The sequence below is a fragment of the Berghia stephanieae genome, chromosome 3 (genome assembly GCF_034508935.2).
Source record: "Berghia stephanieae isolate SIO BIC M18660-M18661 chromosome 3, UCSD_Bste_1.3, whole genome shotgun sequence".
NCBI classification, from domain to species: domain Eukaryota; kingdom Metazoa; phylum Mollusca; class Gastropoda; order Nudibranchia; family Aeolidiidae; genus Berghia; species Berghia stephanieae.
The window spans coordinates 25,835,649-25,841,594 of NC_088362.1; the positions used below are offsets into that span (position 1 = coordinate 25,835,649).

At 34.8% G+C, this 5,946-nt stretch overlaps 1 protein-coding gene across 31 annotated transcripts in view; it reads left to right on the top strand.

Moving 5' to 3' along the window:
• LOC144967431 (anoctamin-4-like) overlaps positions 1-5,946 on the top strand; it is a 165,623-nt gene that overhangs the window by 9,418 nt on the left and 150,259 nt on the right. The gene's annotated exons all lie outside the window — the stretch shown is intronic.

Consider the following 5,946-nt stretch of genomic DNA (forward strand, 5'->3'; position numbering starts at 1 on the left):
ATGCTCGTCGGAGAAGTATTTCATAACGGCGTCCGCCATTGTTCCGATAGTTTAGAAGCAGTTACTAAGTTTCTATGCGTCATTACGAAGGAAGTGACGTCACGACTGTTGAAGCCTATTATAGGCTTGATAAAAGTTAACCTGCGTCGACCGGGGATCGAACCTCAGACCTCCAAATTACCGGACAGACGTGCTACCATTACACCACAGAGGTTATTTACCCCATAGTTGGGAAGATTTAATGCCTATACTATAACTTTCAAACTAACCAAAGTTGTATCAATAATTTGTGCATGTGGATTTGTAACATTAAGTTGCTATAATGTATAGATGATTGGACGCGAAGTGACCGAGTGGTTAAGGCATTCCGTGGTGATCCGAAAGGTCCCAGGTTCGAGCTCCGCTTCATGCACATTCGTTTTTTTTTTTTCTCTAGCTAGATTATTAACCCCCAATTTGCTCACTTGGACAACATGGGTGATTCCTGTTGACATCAGACATTTTGTTTGATGAATTATCTATATTCCTTCGTGAAATGCCTAGGCGACGATATCTTATGATGCCGTGGCGGAAGGCCATAAATTACTTTTTTTTTTTATAGAGCAGTATAATTAGGTGCCCCAAACGTAAACAAAGGTCTAGAAGCACATGGCAAACCGCATGTTCCTGTCTTGACAGCTCAAGTTCCAATGTAAATTATAGAAAAAAATAACCGTTAAAATTTGGCTGTTAGGTGGCAAAAGAAGCACATATTCATAAATACTCGATCATGCATCAAATAATGTCTAGATATGGATATTTTATGGAACAAAAGGTAAAATTTATCAAAAGTTACAGTCTATCTATTTTTAGACCAGAGCAAATCATTGCGCTGGTGTGAACAAAACGAGAATTATTCGGAGCCTGATTTTCAGAATAATTTAGTCTTATATTATTATTTCTGCAACTGTTAGATTTTATGTAAACATATTTTCAATACTGAAAGTGTATTGCCTACAACTCAAACTACAAAATTGGGAGACCTATATTGTGCGTAAATTTTTCCGGTCCCTAACGAAAATCACTAGCAACTTGTTATTGTTTACGTTTGGGGCACCTAATTATACTGCTCTATATGGATGACTTCCTAGAAATTAAAAAAACAAAAACAAAAAAAACAAAAAACAAAGACAAAACAGACGAACGATAAGTTATTAGGATGATTCAACAGCAGTCATGTAGAATCGATAACACATAGTGTTGGTATCGGATAGACTTTGCGATGCTTTGATACTTATCATGGTCTCCTGCTAATGTCAGCATTCGATTACAGTCCGATAGATAGCAGCTACTGATGATGTTGATAGTGATAGTTTATGGAACACGTAGGCCTAGTTATAAAATAATGAAAGCCATAAATAATCAATTTCAATGACGTCAATATTATTATTATTACTATTATTATTATTATTATTATTATTATTATTATTATTATTATTATTATTATTATTATTATTATTATTATTATTATTATTATTATTATTATTATTATTATTATTATTATTATTATTATTATTATTATTATTTTTAGGCAATTACCTATATGACTCATACAAGAATATTATATTTCAAATCAACAAATCAAGTAAGTAAAATCAATAATGAAGCAAAGCAATAATAATAATAATAATAATAATAATAATAATAATAATAATAATAATAATAATAATAATAATAATAATAATAATGATAATAATAATAATAATAATAATAATAATAATAATAATAATAATAATAATAATAATAATGATAATGATAATGATAATAATAATAATAATAATAATAATAATAATAATAATAATAATAATAATAATAATAATAATAATAATAATAATAATAATAATAATAATATGATGATGATGATGATGATGATGATGATGATGATGATGATGATGATGATGATGATGATGATGATGACGATGATGATGCTGATGATGATGATTATAATGATGATAATGAAGATGATGATGTTGATGATGATGATGATGATGATGATGATGATGATGATGATGATGATGATGATGATGATGATGATGATGATGACGATGATGATGCTGCTGATGATGATTATAATGATGATAATGAAGATGATGATGATGATGATGATGATGATGATGATGATGATGATGATGATGATGATGATGATGATGATGATGATGATGAGTTAAATTCGGCCTGGGGCTGCCCCAGTCCCTGAAGTCAGCAGTACAAAGGACATGATACGTATCTGGGCAGCCCATCTACCCATAAATATCAACACTGATAGGTCGTCATTTTTTATGTGTGTGTGTTTGTGTATGTATGTGTGTGTGTGCATGTGTATGTGTGCGTGTTTATTTGTAATCTGATGGTGATGAGAAATTGATCGGTCATGAATTTTAAAAAACACACCTGTAGATCGTCTCCCTTTGTTGTAATTAATTATTTGATAAGTGGTTATCTTTCCCTATCAGCGACATGTAGCGGTGTCTTTTGAGGAATCGGATGTCCCTTTTTGATAAGTAACACATTTTCATTAATTTTGGATGTAATGAATTTTTACTATTATTATTATTTTTATTATTATTATTATTATTATTATTATTATTATTATTATTATTATTATTATTATTATTATTATTATTATTATTAATAATAATAATAATAATAATAATAATATAATAATAATAATAATAATAATAATAATAATTTTATTATTATTGATTTGTTTCATTATTGATTTTACTTACTTGATTTGTTGATTGGAAATACTATAATATTTTTGTACGTATGCTTTAATGTGCAGTTATATGGTCTCGTGGTATGACACTCCCTTTGGGAATAGGGTGTGGCGGGTTGTGTGTTAATTTTTGTGGGATCGAGTCCAACCGATAGCTCAATGGTCTGGATTCGAACTAGTATGCGCGCTATGGCTCTCGTTACCAGCTGCACCACACACAACCTATATCACAAACGGCTCAGGTTTAATCTAGGGGTGATTAAGAATTGCCTTAGGGTCCCTTATAACTTAATTGTAGTAATAACAAGTGAGTCAAGATAATAGTAACGCCCAAATGCAATAATAACAATTCTATACATAAAGTTTAATTAGATTGTTACAGGAAAAGATAGAAAGAATAAGTATTTATTTAATATCAGGAAGAATAGCTCTAATTGAGTGGATCTAATCTATTATATATTTATTTGTTACTTTGATATAATCATATGTGTCTGTGGGAAAATACATTTGAAAATGGTATAAGCCCGTTTGGCTTATCTTTATCCCGCCGGCTTGCTTGACTGAGGCAAATGTATCAGCTAGTTCCAGGGTTGGCGCCTGCTTTGCAGAGTTTTCTGGACATCACAACAGTGTGTTGTAGTTAGGCTGACATCAGGGGTTTACCGCTGTTCAAGGACTGGGATGCAGGGATTCGGCACAACTGGGTGCTCCAACGACACGGAAAAGGACCAGGAAAATGGCCAGGAATCAGGATCAGGACAAGGATCAGGACAAGGACCTTCAATTTAAGAGTTAAAACAACAAGGTCTTAGAGCCAATCGAGTTTGTCTTTCGCCACCGAATCGTCCTTGAGCGACACATCATAATAGCCTTTATTTGCCGACAAAGGCAAGGAGAAGCAGTAACTTCATGATAATGGGAGTTAGTATATGTTTTAATCATCAACTGACAGTCGAGCTATCTTACATGATGAGAATTTAACAGGGTTGTGTCCCTGGTATTTCTTTATTTATTTTTATTAATTATAATTGAGGTTATGATGTGTGGCCGGCGATTGGCGGTGGGGTACAGACATTCAAGCAATATGCATATTGAATATAAATGAAATAATAACATTGATCATAAACAACTGTTAACTATAGAATAAGATACATATAGATATAGTTTTGTACAGGTATTCCAACTTACGAACATCCATGGAATAGCACAATTAAAATATATACACAAACTATAATATTAATAATAGATAGATTAAATTGAATTCACAGTAATATCTCGTTCCACTTTGAATGTTAACCAATAATTCATTTTACCTCCAGCCGAGATAGACAAACTTTTACAAGTTTGAAATTGGAGAGATAGCTCTTTTCTTTTGGGCTTCTTAGCGTGTGTGTGATAAGATTCATAGATGAATTTGGTTTTATGAAATGGAAAAGAGCGTCTGAATTATGGGAATAGCCAATCAGAAGAATTTCCTGTTTTAGATAGCCAATGATATCCAGATGCGTTGGTAAGAAAGAATAACGGATAGATAATTACCGGAGAGCTAGACCTCAATTGTAATTTTAGCTACTCTTGAACGAGACAAGGCCTCAGGGCCTAGGGACGTTGGAGACTTGTTTGGGAAAGGTAATTAGCAGGTGGCATGAATACAATGGGCAGACAATTTGAACAGGTAAATAAGCCTTAAGCTGAAAGTGAGTGTTCCGTTATACAATGGAAATGTTTACCACCTAACGACCAGAATTTCCGTTAGAAAGATTTGGGGCTTTATTGGAGAAAGGCTGTCCGTGTTTGAGTATTTTTAATGGAGGTGTTGATCAAATATATGTCTCGTCCACTAGGTTTGAAGTGGTTTTGAACGAGACGATGACGAATGATAAAGAAATCACGCAGTGAGAGGAAATCGCTCGTCACATTCTCCCCCTCTTGAAAAATCTCCTTGTGAGATTAAAATTAAGTCTAGTTTAAAATCATCTGAGAAACGTGGACAATAAGATAGTACTGGAAGTACGGTTATGCTGTTGTGGCGTCATCGGATACCGGATGGCGACTTAAGAAGTCGGCTCCATGGTTATCAGTGCCTTTGATGAATTCCACATGGAACGAAAATTGCTGCAGTATTAGCGACCAACGCATGAGTTTAGCGTTTAATTGTTGAGCTGTGGCCAGAAATAGAAGTGGCTGATTGTCGCATTAAACAGTGAAGTGACGTCCATAAAGGTATATTTGGTATTTTTGTATGGCCCATACCAGGGCAAGACATTCCTGCTCCACTGTTGAGTATCTTTGTTCCGCAGGCGATAATTTTCTACTTGCGTAAGCAACAGGGTGTAGGACTGTGGGGTCATCGAGGTCAGGTTGAAGTAACGTAGCGTCTATTTCAATTTTTCCTGCTTCTGTCCTCAGAATGAAAGGTTGGTTGGTGTCAGGTAAGCGCAGCACGGGTAGTGACGTCAGGGTCCTTTTTATAGCGCAGAAAGCGTTCTCGCAGTGTGAAGCGTTCCTGGTTTGTCCAACATTTTTAAATTCAGGAGTTATTGTTCCTCCCTGATTTCGTTGCTTGGCAACATTATGATTCCTTATCTTGGCATCATTTTGATTTCTTTTCTTGGTATCATGTTGATTCCATATCTTTGATACATTTGGATTCCGTTTCTTGGCCTCATTTTGATCCAGATTGTGTGAAACATTTTTGCTGCGTTTCCTGGTATCATTCTGACTCCAATTCTGTGAAACCGTGTGAGTCCATTTACATGTATCATCTTGATTCCATCGCTTGAGATCATTTTTATTCCGTCTCTTTGTGCGTGAATAATGTCTCATGATGTTTACGCCCGTGCATTGAACGGGAGTGTTTACAGTCCTAATCGAACCTAAGGTTACTGGAGCTGTGTTTGTTTGATCTGGTTTCCATTGGCATTTTTGACATGACTTTATATGGCTCTTGATGTCACCCGAAATACCAGGCCAGAAATAGTGGGCTGAGATGCGCTCCGTTGTGGCAGCGATTCCCAAATGTCCTTTGAAAGGTATGTTGTGTCCCATGTCTAGAATCTGTCGGCGATGTGTAGAGGGGACGACGAGCTGATGGCGTTTTTTGCCAGAGACTCTGTATAACAACTCTTGTTGTATTATGAATTCTCCCTTTCTATTCTTGTCACTAGCTTCCGTCACTTTGGCGAAGT